At 43.4% G+C, this 17,262-nt stretch overlaps 3 long non-coding RNA genes across 6 annotated transcripts; 1 reads left to right on the forward strand and 2 right to left on the reverse strand.

The window, feature by feature from the left end:
* The first annotated feature begins 6,946 nt into the window (after positions 1 to 6,946).
* LOC135098200 (uncharacterized) lies at positions 6,947 to 9,767 on the forward strand. 2 transcript variants are annotated; one of them, XR_010266664.1, is made up of 4 exons: positions 6,947 to 7,064; positions 8,092 to 8,216; positions 8,838 to 9,001; positions 9,470 to 9,767. It is a non-coding gene; the product is annotated as an uncharacterized LOC135098200 (long non-coding RNA). The 2 variants fall into 2 exon arrangements; XR_010266663.1 differs by having other exon boundaries at positions 6,948 to 7,064; positions 8,838 to 9,767.
* A 278-nt stretch (positions 9,768 to 10,045) lies between these two features.
* Positions 10,046 to 11,385, reverse strand: LOC135098199 (uncharacterized). 3 transcript variants are annotated; one of them, XR_010266660.1, is made up of 3 exons: positions 11,346 to 11,385; positions 10,371 to 10,593; positions 10,046 to 10,210 (listed from the first exon to the last, which is right to left on the reverse strand). It is a non-coding gene; the product is annotated as an uncharacterized LOC135098199 (long non-coding RNA). The 3 variants fall into 3 exon arrangements; XR_010266662.1 differs by having other exon boundaries at positions 11,351 to 11,374; XR_010266661.1 differs by lacking the exon at positions 11,346 to 11,385 and adding an exon at positions 10,909 to 11,141.
* A 3,333-nt stretch (positions 11,386 to 14,718) lies between these two features.
* On the reverse strand, positions 14,719 to 16,884 carry LOC135098204 (uncharacterized). The gene is made up of 3 exons (XR_010266669.1): positions 16,763 to 16,884; positions 16,128 to 16,193; positions 14,719 to 15,694 (listed from the first exon to the last, which is right to left on the reverse strand). It is a non-coding gene; the product is annotated as an uncharacterized LOC135098204 (long non-coding RNA).
* Positions 16,885 to 17,262: the final 378 nt, after the last annotated feature.

The raw sequence follows: 17,262 nt of genomic DNA on the forward strand, positions 1-17,262 counted from the left end.
AAAAAGACGCACAAAAAACACACCAAAAAACGGATAAAAAAAAAAACAAGACTGAAAGAAAAAAAAACACGAAAACCAAGAAAAAAAAAACAATATAAGAACCCAAAAACCCTTAAAAAATCGAAAAAAAAAAAGACCCCTAAATTTGCCCCAGAGACCCTGATGACCACGAAAGACGAAAGGCACAAGCGCCAAGATCATGTTTACCACTCAGTCCCTCGCAGGAGACCAGTAGTGAAGATAGCGAGCAGCGCGTTGGAGCAAGCAGGGGCATCTTGGGTCCTCTGCCACCTCCCTACGTGCAATGTACTCAGGAAAACATGTCTGGCGAGGCGAGGGAGTCTCTCTGAGAGAAACAAACTTGACGTGTAGTTAGGTTGACTGTCCTTCCGCTGGTAAAGTTGCGAGGAGACGACAGGCAGTGATAGTGAAGGTGGCGGTGGTGGTGGTGGTGGTGCATGCTGCTGCCGCTGGGAAGGTTTACTCTCTCTCTCTCTCTCTCTCTCTCTTGGCTTCGTTGTCAGTCATGAAAAGGGGACATCGCCCTCTTCTCATCTTCTTTCTTCCTCTGCAAGTTTCTCATCTTCCTCCCTCCTCCTCCTCTCCCTCCTCCTCCCGGCGCCAACACCCGCCTATGATGAGTTCGTCTCTGCTGCTCTTCCTCCTGCTGGCAACTTCATCTCAAGGTATAAAGATAAATTGCTTTTTTTTTTATTTATTCTCTTAGGATATACATGTTGGCAGGGTGCTTCTCTCTTACTACTACTACTACTACTACTACTATTGTTATTGATATACGCAGTCATTGTTGTTATGATGAGGACTTGTACCATAAGTATTATTGGGGTTAAGAGAGAGAGAGAGAGAGAGAGAGAGAGAGAGAGAGGTCTTTCCTGGGTTTGAAGCCTCGACCAGCTGCTTCGTTATGAAAATTTTTAAATGAAGCTTCGAACTGGCATTCCGAATCTAATTAAGAAGGGGAAGGTTTAATGTCCTGGGAGAGGGGGAGGGGGATGGGGAGGGATGGAAGGCGGGAAGGAAGGAAGGAGGGAGGGAGGGAATGTATACGCGGATTGGCAAAGGATGGAGGGGAGAGAGGAGGGAGGGATGGTGTAAGTGTATAAGGAATGGGAGAAGGGGAAAGAGGGAGGGAAATGGGGAAATGGAGAGAGAGTGAGAGAGGGAGTATAGCTTGGTAAGGGATGAGGGGAATGGAGAGAAGGGAAGGTGGAGAGAGGGAGGTATGAAATAGGAAACGATTGAGGGGGAGGAGAGGTAGAGAAGGAAAAGGAAGGAATGGGGAGGGATAAAGAAGGGAACAATAAAGAAAGGAAGGGTAGAAAGGACAAAGGGAATCAAAGAAGTAGGAAGCAGAGAAGAGATGGAAGAGAGAAGAATAAAAGAAGGAAGAGAAGGAGAAGGATTGAGGGAGGAATAGAAGGAAGGAAAGACGGAGTAAATGAGGGATAGAAGAGAGAAGAATAGAGAAAAGAAAGTGATAGATGAAGGCAAGAAAGAAATGGAAAGGTAAGGAAAAATGGAAGAAAGATAAGCAAATAAGGAAAGAAAGGCAGAGAAGAGAGAGAGAGAGAGAGAGAGAGAGAGAGAGAGAGAGAGAGAGAGAGAGAGAGAGAGAGAGAGAGAGAGAGAGAGAGAGAGAGACGAAGAATGAGGCAAAAGATTAAGAGAGGAAGAGAAAGAGAGAGAGAGAGGAAAGAAGGGAGAGCTTGATAACAGAAGATGGAGAAATGACAAAACAAGGGACGAGAGAAAGAGATGAAATGGAAGGAGAGGGAGAAAAAATAGGAGGAGAAAAACGTAGGATGAAAGGGAGCGAGATAGAGAGGAAGAGAAAGGAGTGATGTGATGGAAATAAGGAAGGAACTAAGACGAGCAAACAATGAATGAATAAATAGAAGGAAAGTCTCGAGATGAAAACAGAAAGGAGGAGAAAGAAGGAATGATGAGAGAGAGAGAGAGAGAGAGAGAGAGAGAGAGAGAGAGAGAGAGAGAGAGAGAGAGAGAGAGCCTGGCAAAGAAAGGACCGATCGACCTAAGATGGAGGTGTGGCCTTCTGTTACAAAGAAACGCTCAATGTTAAGGTCATTGAACCGGCCAATCCTGTGCCCGAGGAGCTTGAATTACTAGTGTTAAAAGTCACAGACAGACAAACGGGAAAGGTTTATTGTGTGTTGGGTGTTATCGTCCCCCGTCACAGGGCACTTTACTCATTGACTACCTGACAGTGAATATAGACGCAATGATGGTACCAAATAAGTGTGAAAATGAGATAATTATTGGTGATTTAAACCAAAACACAGTGCGCGAAGCATTTAACACATTCATGGTTGTGCACGACTTGCACAACCATGTCACCTTTCCCACCCACCGCTCTGGATCATCCCTCGATCCAGTCGTGACCGACCTTCCCTCCGATACCATACAGTGTTCTTCCCTAGACTTTGTAGGCACTTCGGACCATGTGGCAGTCCTCACAAGGATTAGTTTCAAGAGGCCGCGTGAGGAGTGCCACACTCGAACTCTGTGGAGGTGGGAGAAGGCAAATTGGCAGGCTATGCGAGCCTCCCTCAAAACTACTGACTGAGATGATGTGTTATGTGGAGACACTGACCAGCAGGTGGGGCAGTTCACCGAGCTGCTTCACACCCTGCAGGACCGCTGGGTGCCCCACTCCACACACCAAGCCAAGGGATCAGACCAACCCTGGTTTGGGCCAGAATGTCGAGCTGCCTCCGACGCAAAGTACCATGCCTGGCTCGCCTTTAAGAGGCATCCCACAGCCTGGAACAGACAGCGACACAGGGAGGCAACCAACCACATGAGGGCTACCTCAAGGCTGGGCTTCTAACCAATGGGTGACAGATCTCAAGAGGAAGCTGCGGGGAAGCCGGGTGGGGTCCAAATGTTGGTGGAGTCTTGTTAAGGAGCAACAAGGTGTGTCTAGGGGGAACACCATTCCTCCCCTCCACCGGGATGACGGTACAATAGCGCAGTCTGCCCGAGATAAAGCAAACCTCCTGGCCAAGCACTTCACTGATAAGATGTGCGTCTCCGACCCTAAAAGACCTCCACCCTCACTACCAAACATAGTGAAAGAAAAATTATCATTTGCCACAACGAGTGAAGTGGAAGTGAAGGCAGTGCTTTCAAAACTTGACGTGACAAAAGCAGTGGGTTCTGATAACGTTAGCCCACACTTTCTTCGCCAGTGTGCTGATGAGCTGGCTCGCCCACTCTCTACGATATTCAACCAGTGCTTACGGACCAGCAGGTGGCCAAGTATCTGGAAAGTGGCTAGTGTTGTGCCAGTACACAAGAAAAATGAAAAAAAACAGTGGCTAAAAACTATCGTCCGGTGTCCCTGCTGCCTGTGCTCAGCAAGGTGCTCGAGTCCATAGTGGCCTCAAGAGTCACAGAGCACCTTGAGAAGCACCACCTACTGTGTGGCCGGCAGTTTGGGTTCAGGTCGGGCAGATCGGCCGCTGGACCTGCATCTGCTGCTCACCTCGGAGTGGAGTGCTGCTCTGGATGCAGGGAAGGCCACTGCAGTTGTTGCCCTTGACATTGAAGGGGCCTTTGACAAGGTGTGGCATGCAGGTCTCCTTGCAAAGCTCCGTGCAGCAGGTGTGGATGGGCCCCTCTTGTTGCTGTTTGGTGATTACTTGAGAGAGAAGAATCTTAAAGTGGTCATTGATGGCCAGGAGTCTGAACAGCATGCAGTAAGATCAGGTGTTCCTCAGGGAAGCTGTCTCGGCTCCCTGCTCTGGAACATCTGCATAAACGACCTCCTGCACTTAATCCCCAGTGTACGAGATTATGTTGATGACCTCACGCTGGCTCAGAGCTACAGCCCAGGGGAGGAGACTGACACGGCCGACCACATGAACGTCACCCTGAACCGCATTGTGTCGTGGGGCAGCAAGTGGCAAGTAAAATTTGTCCCAAACAAAACACAAATGTCAATCATCTCAAGGTCGAGGACGCCCCTCCAACTCAGCCTTGAGGGGCAAGCTATACGGCGGCAAGACGAGATGGATGTACTGGGGGTCACATATGACTCCGCGCTGACCTTCAGGCACCACATAGAGCGTCTAGCCAGGGAGGCCTCGGGTTAGCTGGCGTCACTCAGGAGGATGTCGTGGCTCCTTGACGGACAAAGGCCTGGAGATCTTGTACAAGGCTCAAGTTCGTTCCTCCCTGGAGTACTCGTGCCTTGCTTGGGGAGGAGCGGCGAGCAGGCATCTTTCCCTCCTGGACAGGGTACAGGCTCGGGCAGTGAGGTTCATAAAGGACAGTGGAGGCAGAAATAAGCCAAAGCTCCACTCCCTTCAACATCGCAGGGACGTAGCGGGCCTCGCTGTGATGTACAAAATACAACAACAGCGAATCCCGCATCTCCAAGCTCTTCCGCCAGCCCCTGCGGCGGGCACAAGTGACCACCCCGGGCTGTCACTTTAATGCCTGCTGAATTATTTCAGTGTTGATGCCGTACTTGGCACCATCAACGCCAGTACGTCCATCATTATAGTGAACTATGGAACACCTTAATTGCTGCACAGATAGACTTCAGTAAAATGAATCTGCAGCAATTCAAGGAATGTGTGAACGTCTGGTTGCCATAAGCACCAGAGTAACAATTGTTAGTAACATTTAGAGTTAGGCTTTTAGATAGGAAACACTAAAAATGTTCCCTTTAGCTTGTAAAGTGATACATTATATGTAAAAATATTTTGTAACATTCTCTTTAACTATGTATTGATTGGTGTACAAAAAGAGAGAGAGAGAGAGAGAGAGAGAGAGAGAGAGAGAGAGAAGAGAGAGAGAGAGAGAGAGAGAGAGAGAGAGAGAGAGAGAGAGAGAGAGAGAGAGAGAGAGAGTTTTTCTTTAATTTCCATCCTGAAGTGAGATAGTTTACCTTCTTTATTTGCTTTATTTTGACGTGCGTTATTCATTTGTGCTGCAAGTCTTAATCTGTCTGTCTGTCTGTGTGTCTGTCTGTCTGTCTGTCATTCGGTGTGTACATGTCTCTCAGGTTTTTCCTTTGCTTGTCTGTTTTTTTTTGTTTTTTTATCTGTCTTCTCTTCTTGTTCTCTTAATTGTTTCTTCCTTTCTATTTTTGTTTCCTTCCTGTTCATCACCTGTCCTTTGTCTTTCTGTTTGTCTGCCTGTCTGTCTGTCTGTCTGTCTGTTTGTATATAAGTTAATTCGTTTGCTAATCTATCTAATCTCCCTCCCTCTCTCTCTCTCTCTCTCTCTCTCTCTCTCTCTCTCTCTCTCTCTCTCTCTCCTCTCTCTCTCTCTCTCTCTCTCCTCTCTCTCTCTCTCTCTTTCTCTCTCTCTCTCTCTCATTTGGGGATTAAGTGAAAAGTTAAGATAAGAAGATTCCCGAGCCTTACTTAATTGTGTTTTAATTCCCCAAATCTTTATGTTCGCACTTAACGGTGATTTCTATGGAGATGAAGCACAGAGAGAGAGAGGAGAGAGAGAGAGAGAGAGAGAGAGAGAGAGAGTACTGACTTTAGCGCTGCAACAATGAGGTTAAATTTCGCCGGAGAGAAAGAAAGAAAGAAAGAAAGAAAGGAAGTAATAAAAGAAGGAAGGAAGGAAGGAAGGAAATAAGGAAGGAGGGAAGGAAGAAAGATAAGAAAAAAGCATCGAAAAGAATTAACTATGGAGGAAAGGGAGAAGAGATGGAACAAGAGAAGGGAAGAAGAAGAGGAGGAACAGGAAGAAGGAAGGGAATGGGGGAAGAGGAGGAGGAGGAGAAGGAAAATTACGAAAGAAATAGAAAAGTGTGTAATCAAATAAGAGAAGGAAAAGGAGGAGGAGAATAAGAATAACAAGAAGGAAGACTTAAAACAATATAGAAGAAAATGCGAATACTAAATACACAGAGAGAGAGAGAGAGAGAGAGAGAGAGAGAGAGAGAGAGAGAGAGAGAGAGAGAGAGAGTCGGAATGCCTGCCTAGCGCTCTGAAATCTGTGGCAATAGGAGAGAGGGGAAGTGGTTGTGGTATTAGCACTATTAGCAGAGAGGTGCCAGCAGCAGCAGCAACAGCAGCAGCAGCAGTATTAGTAGTGGTAGTAGTGGTGGTGATAGTGGTGGTATTAAGCAATACTTACAATTGTATTTGTGTAGTGGTGGTGGTGGTAGTAGTAGTAGTAGTAGTAGTAGTAGTAGTAGTAGTAGTAGTAGTGCTAGTAGTTGAAAGAGAAGAAGGAAGACGAAAAGAGGAGATAAAACGAGAGAGAGAGAGAGAGAGAGAGAGAGAGAGAGAGAGAGAGAGAGAGAGAGAGAGAGAGAGAGAGAGAGAGAGAATTATTATTATTATTATTATTATTATTATTATTATTATTATTATTATTATTGTATTAGTAGCAGCAGCAGAAGAAGCAACTCTCTTTCTTTCTTTTTTTTAAGGGAGATGTCTTTGTTATTTTTCGACTATATTTTTGTTGTTTTGTTTCTATTTTAACCATTTTTTCCCTTCTTTTTTTGTTATTTATCTTTTCTTTAATTTTCTGTTACCTCTCTTGTTACCTCCTTTATTGAACTTCGTCACCTTATTCATGTCGCCTTTCACAATTCACTTCCCTCTCTATCACCTCAAATTTACGTTCATGTTTCCACTTTCTTATCCTCGCATTTTTTTTTTTCTTATTTCCTTGTACTTTCATTCAGTGTTTGTTATCCTTCATATTATCCATTTATCCAGCTATTTATTTTATTTTCTTATTCAATGAAACAAAATACGTACGTTTATGTGTACGTATGTGCGTGTACGTGTTTGATCACTGTTTCGTAAAAATATCACGAAATTTAGTTTGTGTATTATTGTTACTTACTTTTGATTACTTTTTGTTAATATTACTGTTTGCAGTGCGCATGTCGCGTTTTGTTTGTTTCTTACTTCACCCCGGCGCCAGCAGCCAGCACCCAGCAGCCGCCACGTAGGTCAGTTGTCTGTAGTGGCTGCTTCCGCCAGGGTGTGTGGTGTGGCGGCCGTGTGACATGGCCCATGCTGGTTCCCTGCTGTTCCTTGGTATGTCATGTAAAGTGGAGCTTTGTGTACAGGTGCAATACAGACACGTGATTTGTAGGTTGTATTGTTTTGTTCCATACGGCAGATGCGGATACGTGTTTGGTATTGCTCCAGCCGTTCCGTGAAAATTTGTTTGATTGTTGTTCGCAGCTGTGGGTGGTCTGCTGCGTGTGTGTGTGTGTGTGTGTGTGTGTTAACACGTTGTGCCAGGCGCTGAGCTTGCGGGGAAGCTGTGTACCATGCCTGTGTGATGTGCCCAGGACTGTGGGCTATTTACCGCTGCTTGGTCAATATTGTAAGTGAATATTTGTTTAGGTTAGATAATTTTTGTGAACTTTCTAGTTGGATGGCTGAACATTTAGCATTGTATGAGTTTGGATACTTTGAATTTGTGGTGTTATGCTCTGTGATGTTGTGTTAGTTAGGTAATTGTTCTCAGGTTGGATCGACTTAGTAAAATAAGTTGAATGCAACGTTCGACCTTCTCTACCCAGCGGTTTTGACGAAACAATCATGTACGCATTGAGTCTGTGCACGTGTCCAGACGCGGCAGCACAATTGGTCCGTGTACGTAAACCCTGTAGGTGTGGACGCAGATGTGAAATTCTTCCAGTCCAGGTGTGTACGGCGGGTTACACGTGGAATCCATACTTCATAGAGAGAAGGAAGGAAATGAGGAAAAGAGTGAAAGGAAAAGAGAGAAAGAAGGATTAAAGAGAGAGAGAGAGAGAGAGAGAGAGAGAGAGAGAGAGAGAGAGAGAGAGAGAGAGAGAGAGAGAGTTACAGCAATACTGATGTTAGCTAGGTAAGGTGGTAGACAGATAGATAGATAGATAGATGTATAGATAGATAAGCTAGATAAGGTGGGAGACAGATAGATAGATAGATGTACAGATAAATAGATGGATAGATAGATAAAAAATGTCACCTTTTCTCATCTCCCATATTTTTCTCCCTCCTTTCTTCACCTTCTTCCTCTTCCACCTTATTCCCTTTCATTTACCTTTTCCTCCTCCTCCTCCTCCAGGCCTACCTTCATGATGGACATGCGCGAGGTGTTAGGGGCGTCCAAGTGGTTCCTAGCAGCTGATCTCCAGACGGTGACCTTGTCCAGTGACCAGCAGTGCGTGACCTTCGTGGTGCACTTCATGGGTGAGTGAGTGGGTGGGGTAGTGGAGGGAGGGAATAAGAGATTTTTGTTTTCTTTAGTCAGTCCTTCAGTTCGTTTATTGGTCAGTTTTCTTTGATTATCTTCTTTCAATATTCCTTTTTTTATATATTCCGATAATTCATTCTTTTATATTTTACTTTTCCCTCGTTCATTTGTTTCTCATTTCAGCCTTTTAGCCTATTTTTTTCTTTTCCTTTTTCATGTTTCTCATTTCTATCTCCCTTCGTCTATCGTTTCCTTTCTCTCATTTCTCATCCAATCACCTCCTTTCGTCTATTTTTTTTCTCTCTTTCATACCTCTCCTTATCAGTCATATTTAAGTCTTTCTTCCTCTTTTGTCCCTCTCCTTGTTTCATCTCATCGGTCACGCTGAGTCCTCATTTGTGTCGCTATTCTCAGTCTCCCCTCATTCCATCTCTTCCTCTCATCATCATCTCATCAACTTCTCTCCTCCTTTTACTTCATAATTGCATCACATTAATAAAGTTTCCTTTCATTTAGTTTACTCATTTTCCTTCCTCCCATACCCCCTCACACACACCTTCCCCTCCCATACACCCTCACACACGCCTTCCCCTCACCCTTCTCCTCTCCTGACGCAGGCCCCAGCGCAGGTCGTCTTGAGCTGGACTTATCCCGCGTGCTGGCTGGCCGCAATCTGGACCCCCCCACCATCATCATCAGGGGCGTGTCCTGACCCGGACCGCCCCAAGAAGCTGCCCTACAGGACCTGCGGGAGCCTGGAGGAGGAGACACTGCTGGAGGAGTATAAGAGCGAGTCTTGGGGATGGGAAGGGAGAGGAGAGTACAAGGTGTAAGGGTAGATGGGAGCACTGGAAAGGGGAGGGGAGGGGAGGTGAGTATGGCAGTTGGGGGGAGGAAGGGCAAGAAAATGGAAGGGAAGGAGAAAAAGGAAATGAAAGGGAGGGAAAGTAGGAGGGTGGTGGCAGGGGATATGGGTGGTGTTTGGGTATTTAGTTCAGAGGTTTAGGCTGTTTGCTCAGCGTTTGTTTCCTTTAGGCATCTCAAATGTTCCTTTGTAGAGCACATCCCCAATCCCTTTGCAGAGGTTTCCTTTTGGTATCTCAAATGTTCTTTTGCAGAACATATCCCCAATCCCTTTGCAGAGGTTTCCTTTTGGTATCTCAAATGTTCCTTTGCAGAACATATCCCCAATCCCTTTGCATCCCCAATCCCTTTGCAGAGGTTTCTTATCAGGTTTTTTCTTTTGCAGCCAACACCCCGTGGGATCTCAAGGGCGGTGTTGCCGGAGCTGGCCTCGCCTCCGCCCTGCTGCTGCCTCTGCTTCACCTCATCGCCTGCGATAAACCCATCAACATCAAGGCATCTTGGTTTTCGCGTCCATCCCCGCCCCCCTTAGTTCCTCTCACCCTGCATAGGGGGCCTGTACATAATGTAGATAGGAGGCTATAATTGTGTGAAATTATAGATATATTATGAAATAATTATCTTTATGCATATATATAAAATGCAATAATGTTCGTTATGCATATATACAAAATACAATAATAGTGTTCGTTTCCCTTTCCTGGATGTGAATACGATGCCAGCTGTGGGGAGTGGATAGAGAAGTTGGCGAGTGCCAGAGTGTGGAAGCTTAAACTTTTCAACAAAACCATTTTTACTCAAAACGTGCAAGTTACTCGTTTCGCTTACAAAATACCTCGAAGACTCTCCGGAGAAACACCACGACCATTTTCAGATATGAGCAAACTTAGTTTTTATTAAATAAAAACTATACATATATTTTTTTATATTAAAAACTATTCTTCTTTATTTAAAAAAAAAATTAACTAAAAATAATATATATTTGGGAGCCTCTCGTACATCATTAACCGGCGGCGCGCCAGCCCACGAGTCGCTCACACGGCTGCTTTGTTACAGCAATGCAGGGGACGTATTGCAGGGGAGTGCCGCCGCCAGTCTGCGAGGTCACTGCAGCGTCACCACTCATCTGTGCAGGACAGACGAGGTGGATTTGAACTGGAAACAAACGAATTTAAAAAGACGGATTTTTACTATTTGATAACCAAACATCAGAATTAAACGATTTAAAAAAGTTCTTAACCGAGAACAACGTTCAATTGAAACAATATTTGAATTGAGCCACTCACCCAGCCAGACACCCCCGGCGCGTCACAGGCAGAGAGGAGGGCGCTCAGGGCAGGCTAGCACCTATGATGGCAAGCTGGAGCGACCTGCCAGAGCACAGCCTTCACCTTGTTGCTGGGGTGCGTGGGTCTTCAGGCCGCCAATAGGGAGCGCCGGCTGGCTGTGGCACGCGTGGAGCGCCTTGTGAAGCAGCGGAGCGAGGCGGCGGCACGTGGCTGGGATGACCTAACAGTAAATACTCTTAGCACAATCAATTAGTAAATAAATCAATGAGTACAGACAGTAAAGACTTCAATTAAGCGACACAAACAAACTAGGTCGTCACTCGACACATTTGTACAAAAATATTTACGCTAACCTAAATCCAAAATGACGAAAATGCAAGACGCCTGAATACCAATCAGTTACACAAGGACCAATACAAACACCTCAATACTGAGCTTTCTATAACTCCAAATGCTCATTACAATAAACGAGCCGTTACAAGTTAAAAGATTACACCATTAAAATATTACACCTCGTTAAAAGATTACAGGTCACCTGGTAGTGGCTCCGTGTGTCGTGGGAGTGTCATGTCACTGAAGAGCAGGGCAAGGAGGGCGAGGGAAAGTGAATGATCTGAAGGTAATTACACTGAACACAGGATAACTTTGTACTCAGTGTTGGGTGTTCATGTTCCTGCTGCTGCCACTTCAACCCCGGAGAGACCTGACATGTCCTGAATCAGCAGAGCGTTACAGTATGACGCTAGGAGATTGTCACGCACCTGTCGACTGTCAACGTGACAAATGAGGGACAGGAACATCAAACACGGAGCACCAATAAAGCTGGATTCATTATACTTTCATTTTCACCTTTCCTCGCCCTCACCCAGCTCTTGCAGATACATCAAGCCCACCGCAACACAACACAACCACCGCCACCAAGAACACACCATCATCCACCAGCAAACAGAATAATCACAAAACAACACTGACCTTACCTGGGCGGTGGACGGAGGTAGAGAGAGCGACGCGGCTAGAGCCAGGCGTTAGTTCACGTCTGCTGAAGCTTCGTAACTTTCTCGCTATCTCGAACGCTTCAATGTCTTGTTTTTTTTTTTTTTTTTCATATCAGAGGGACACCGGGCTGAGGCAACAAAAGGGAAGAAAAGAAAATACCTCCACTACTTTTAACAAACCCGAGCTAAAGTTATTTGGTTTTCCAAGGATGTTTTCGTGACTTTAGTGATTGAAATTATGATTAGTGAGGTGACGAGTTTTGCAAGGGTATTTTCATGGTTTAGTGGCAATTTCCTTTGATTTACTGGAAGTTATCGTGGTTTTACGAATGTTTTAGCAGGGTATAGTACAAACTGTTAGGGATTTACAAGTGTGTTTCCTTGGGTGATAGTTTTAGAGCCTGTAGTGAAAGTCAACGAAGTGATAATGGCACTATCATGACTCAGTGATGGTTTGGTGAGGATCCTGCGTCATTAATGAGAACACCCATGAGAACCTGACCAATCACCTCTGTGGCATTTGTTAACAGTCCTGGTGAAAGAACAAAGAGCTTAACAATACGAACAAGATACAAATGGAGAACACAAACCAGAATACATCAACAATTACAAGCAGATTAATTTAACGAGGTAGTTTGAGGAAATATTTTATCCGCATGGCAAAGACTAACTATCTTTGCCATTATTTTGAGATGAAGTGCTTAAGAATACAAAAATACAAACAAAATACAAATGCAGGATACAGACCAGAATACGTCAACCATTACAAGCAGTTTAATACAACGAGATAGTTAAGGAATATATTAATCCACACGGTGGAGACAAACGAACCAGGTTGTTAGCGCTGAGTCATTAGGTAGTTTTAAGAGATTATACGAATTTATGGACAGGGATGATAGGTGGAAATACGCAGGCATGTTTGAAATATGGACCACCGCGCGTAGGCCTATTAGTTTCTTGCACTAGCCCTTATTTTTCTTACATTCTTACTTTAGCTCTTAATATTAAATCAATTATTCTTCCACTTCCCTACTCCACAATTAAAAATACGCAGGACAAACAGTATAATTAGCATATTTAGGTCCTAAATATTGGTGGTGGTGGTGATGGTGGTGGTGACGAAAAACAGAATGGAGGATAGAATTAGAGCTCACCTGTCACCTGGGGGCACTGATGTGATTCCAGGGATGCTGCAGGTGTGAGATGTAGATGTAGGTGTGGATGTGTAAGGCTTGGATGGTGTTAGAGATGAGGGATGCTGTGTGGAGGAGTGAAGGATGAGGGGGCAGGCTGTGTGCAGTGAGAGATGAGGAGGGAAGCTGAGTGAAAGATGAGGGAAGAGGCTGACTGAGGGATAAGGAGGCAGGCTGTGTGGAGTGAAGGATGAGGGGGCAGGCTGTGTGGACTGAGAGATGAGGAGGGAAGCTGAGTGAAAGATGAGGGAAGAGGCTGACTGAGGGATAAGGAGGCAGGCTGTGTGGAGTGAAGGATGAGGGGGCAGGCTGTGTGGACTGAGAGATGAGGAGGGAAGCTGAGTGAAAGATGAGGGAAGAGGCTGACTGACGGATAAGGAGGCAGGCTGTGTGGAGTGAAGGATGAGGGGGCAGGCTGTGTGGACTGAGAGATGAGGAGGGAAGCTGAGTGAAAGATGAGGGAAGAGGCTGACTGAAGGATGAGGGGGCAGGCTGTGTGGAGTAAAGGATACTGTGTGGAGTGAAAGATGAGGGGGAATGCTGAGTGTGAAGACCTGGAGATGCTGTGAGTGTGTGAAGAAAGGCAAGATAAGAATGAATGCTGAATATCTGAGAATACCTGAAGTGTGTGTGTGTGAATGTGTGTGTTATTTATATATGGAGGAAGACACAAAAAAAGAAAAACAGTCAACACACGGAGAAGCTGAGTGTGGAGTAACATAAGGACGTACAAAAGGGAAGCTGCAAGGAGCCATCAGGCCTACACATGGTAGTCACTGGGAAGGAAGGCATGGCAAGGACAAGCATCACAGAAAGAAACCACATCCACTGTCACAAAAACTGGAACTGACTCGTAAACTGTCCAACACAAAGAAAAAAAAATAAGACAAACAAAATAATAATAAATAAATAAATAAATAAACAGTGACATCTTGACCCCAAAAGCTGATAAATACACTAATGAACACTGAAGGAGAGAGAGTTTCCAGTAAGTTTGCATACATTCCTTAAGACAACACAAGGAATGATGGTCCAGCTTGATTAATCAAAGCTTCCTACTGTGTCAACACCAATCTGTACACATACTTGTGGTGAAAATGCACATCCTTACCTCCTGTAACATACATATCATTCTAAACACATTGTACCCACTCCTACACATCCTACCTAATGCATCCTTCACACACTACCTTCCTTCCAAATCATCCTTAACCATCCTGACACAGTGTACAGGATATCCTCAGCCTCTCCTACACATCCTTCACACACTAATCTGCTGTCCTGCATATCCTTTGCCTCTCCCACACACTCATGCATTTCAAATTTCCTTTCTGGCAAATTCTACTCACAAAACTAATATATTTATACTTTTTGGAATGGTTGAGTTTTTTTTTATCATTAGTTTGAGCAATGGGGCTTGTTCTCTCTCTCTCTCTCTCTCTCTCTCTCTCTCTCTCTCTCTCTCTCTCTCTCTCTCTCTCTCTCTCTCTCTCTCTCTCTCTCTAAAGTACAACAGGAATGAGATGCAATCATACAAAAACCATTGCAATAATATCCTTAAAAATAACAAGAATCACATCTTAGTACTAATCTTCCAGTAGTGAACAAGATATCAACAGTAGTGAAAATAAAAGATGCTTGAATGAAGTACAAATCCCTCACACACACACACACACACACACACACACACACACACACACACACACACATGAACCTCAACAAATATAGCGACTAATATTTTTAACTTTTGGGGTGGAAATCCTCAACAAATACAGCGACTAATATCTCGGGATGGAAATCAAGAGTAAAAACTGCCACTTTCTTTTGCATTACAAGCAGAAGAGTTGTAGCAGGTCTTGGCCCACTCACACCCTGAACAGGACAAGGGTGACAACAGGAAGTATAAATTGATTAACCGTGAAATTAATGTACCAAACCAAAAAATCTAACACATTACTTCTATATTTTTTTCAGTTTACAATGGCATAAAATATATATATATATATATATATATATATATATATATATATATATATATATATATATATATATATATATATATATATATATATATATATATATATATATATATATATATATATATATATATATATATATATATATATATATATATATATATATATATATAAACACCACTGCTATATTATTTTTCAATTTTATAATGATCTATAAAATGAAAAAAAACTATTTATATTTTCTAGTTTACAATGACATAAAATTTAAAGAAACAATAATTTCTCCTCCATTTTCTAGGTTACACTGATACATCAACTCAAAACACATTATTTTTTTTTACTCTACTTTACACAAATTAATCTAAACTAAACATCAATCCCTTTCTTTTACAGTTTTGTACTGCTTTACATTCCAGTTCATTATAAATCTCTCTCTCTCTCTTTTAGCTTTTTTTCCCATTCATATATAAACTCAAACCAAACTTATTTCTTCTGAACTAAAAAAAATTGCTATACATCCCACCATTATATTCATCTCTTATATTCCCACCATTATATTCATCTCTTATATTCTTTCTAATTAACAAAGATACATCCCCCAGCACACACACACATACACACACACTAAGCCCCACTGTTCTATATATTCCAAAACACCACATTTTTTTTTTTATTTCACTTATTCATCTTTTATCATTTTATCTACAGATCAGCAACTCAATTTCACTTCCTCATTATCCTTCCCAGACAAAAAACATCCTTCACCACATCCAACTGGCATCCTATGACCCTCCTGCCTGGCTCCTGTCTTGTCCTCAGGTGTTGCAAAGTTAAATAATTGATATTCCAAATATCATCAGACTGATGATACAGTCTTATCCTCGGTTTCACACCACCACCAGCACCACCACCACCACCACCACCACTTGTCTAAACCTCCTTAGCTCCTATTTTCTTCTTAGCCGGCAACGTTTTCTTCATCTTGTACCCCGGCCCTGTTGCTCCACCCTGCCCCCGCCCCGGCCGCCCTGGTACAAAGCCCCCACCACACCCCAGGAGTGTGCAGGGCCAATGTTAGGGTCGCGCCGGGGCAGTTAGCGTGGGGGCATCTGGGGGGTGGGTAGGATGCCGCAGCCAGACCCATAGTACTGGTCGTCCTGTTGGTAAAGTGTTGGAGTTAGTGTTGTTACTGCTACTACTACTGCTGCTACTATTACTACTACTACTGCTACTGTTGCTGTTGTTGTTGATGCTATATTAGTTTGGTGCTTTTTGTTTTATATAGTGAATTGTTATGGTTCTACTTCTGTTATTATGACCACGGTGTTCCTAATACTACTACTGCTGCTGCTGCTACTGGTCCTGCCAATAAGTTTTATATATGGATTTAATCTTTCTTTTATACAGTTAAATAACATCCTGCTATCACTACTATTACCATTACTACTGTGACCAAGCCACCTCTACTACTGGTATTACTTCTACTATTATTACTACTACTACTAATAACACAACTAGATATTTTACTGCTATCTCTACTATGATGAAACTGTCACTACTACTACTTCTACTAGTACTGCTGTTACTCACCCAGTCCATCCTCCTCTTCTGTCTGCCTTCCCAGTCCCTCTGTCTTGCCCACTGTGCCTCTTCTTTCTGTGAGGAGACAGAGTTACAACCCACACACCCAAGGAACCTGACCCAGCCTATGCAAGAAGACCTCTGTTAGCTGAGAGGAGAGGGAAAGAAGGAAACAGATGCACAAGAGGAAAGGAAACCAGAAACATTTAGGCTGATGCAAAGATATGGTTTGAAAAGTAATAATGAACAGGATATATCGTGATGCAATGCTATTTTCATTTTGGCTTGTTGTTTGTTGAGAAAAACCAAAAAAACATTTACTTCTTCTTTAAAGTTGTGAAAATAAAAAAAAAGAATAAAGAAATAAAGAAATAAAAATAAATAAAGAAATAAAGAAATAGACAGAATATCAATGAATGAAAAAAAATATACCTTGATACTTAAATAAGATCATCAAACAGACCCACAATTACCATAACATCACCTACAAAGACCAAGCTTTATGCAACACACTCTAAGGCACCAACACCCAACACACCACCACCTCCACACCCACACTGCTCAACACCCTAACACTGACCGCCCCCCCCACACACACACACTTACATAACACACTCTAGGCCACCCCACCCCTCCAGACTTACATTAGTCAGCACAGCGTTGAGAATATTAAGTGCCACTTCGGACTCCAGGTTATCCATATGCCATGATGTCCGGAGCAGTGGCCGTCCCCTGCAGCACCCGGCCGGCCACCCTGCCACTCCCTGGCACCATCTCCCCCTCCCACGGCTTCGTCATCAGCCCCCTCCCCTGTGACCACCTCCCAACTGTTGCTCCTGTCACATGAGTACTCCTGTGATGACCTGAAGAGGAGGAGGTTTTTAATGACTTGATGATAATAATAATAATAATAATAATAATAATAATAATAATAATAATAATAATAATAATAAAAATAATTATAATAATAAATAAAAGGTTTGGGAAGTTTTGAATCATTGAACATAAAGAAATTGTCTCCTGTTGTCTTTTATGAATTTTCTTTACTTTTTTGTCTTATTTTGTTGATTTTAAGCCTTTTTTTTCTTGCTGGTTATTTGATTTTTTTGGGGATAATGTTGAAATAGCACTAGTGTTTTTGATC

This window comes from Scylla paramamosain, unplaced genomic scaffold (assembly GCF_035594125.1).
Source record: "Scylla paramamosain isolate STU-SP2022 unplaced genomic scaffold, ASM3559412v1 Contig50, whole genome shotgun sequence".
Classification (NCBI taxonomy): domain Eukaryota; kingdom Metazoa; phylum Arthropoda; class Malacostraca; order Decapoda; family Portunidae; genus Scylla; species Scylla paramamosain.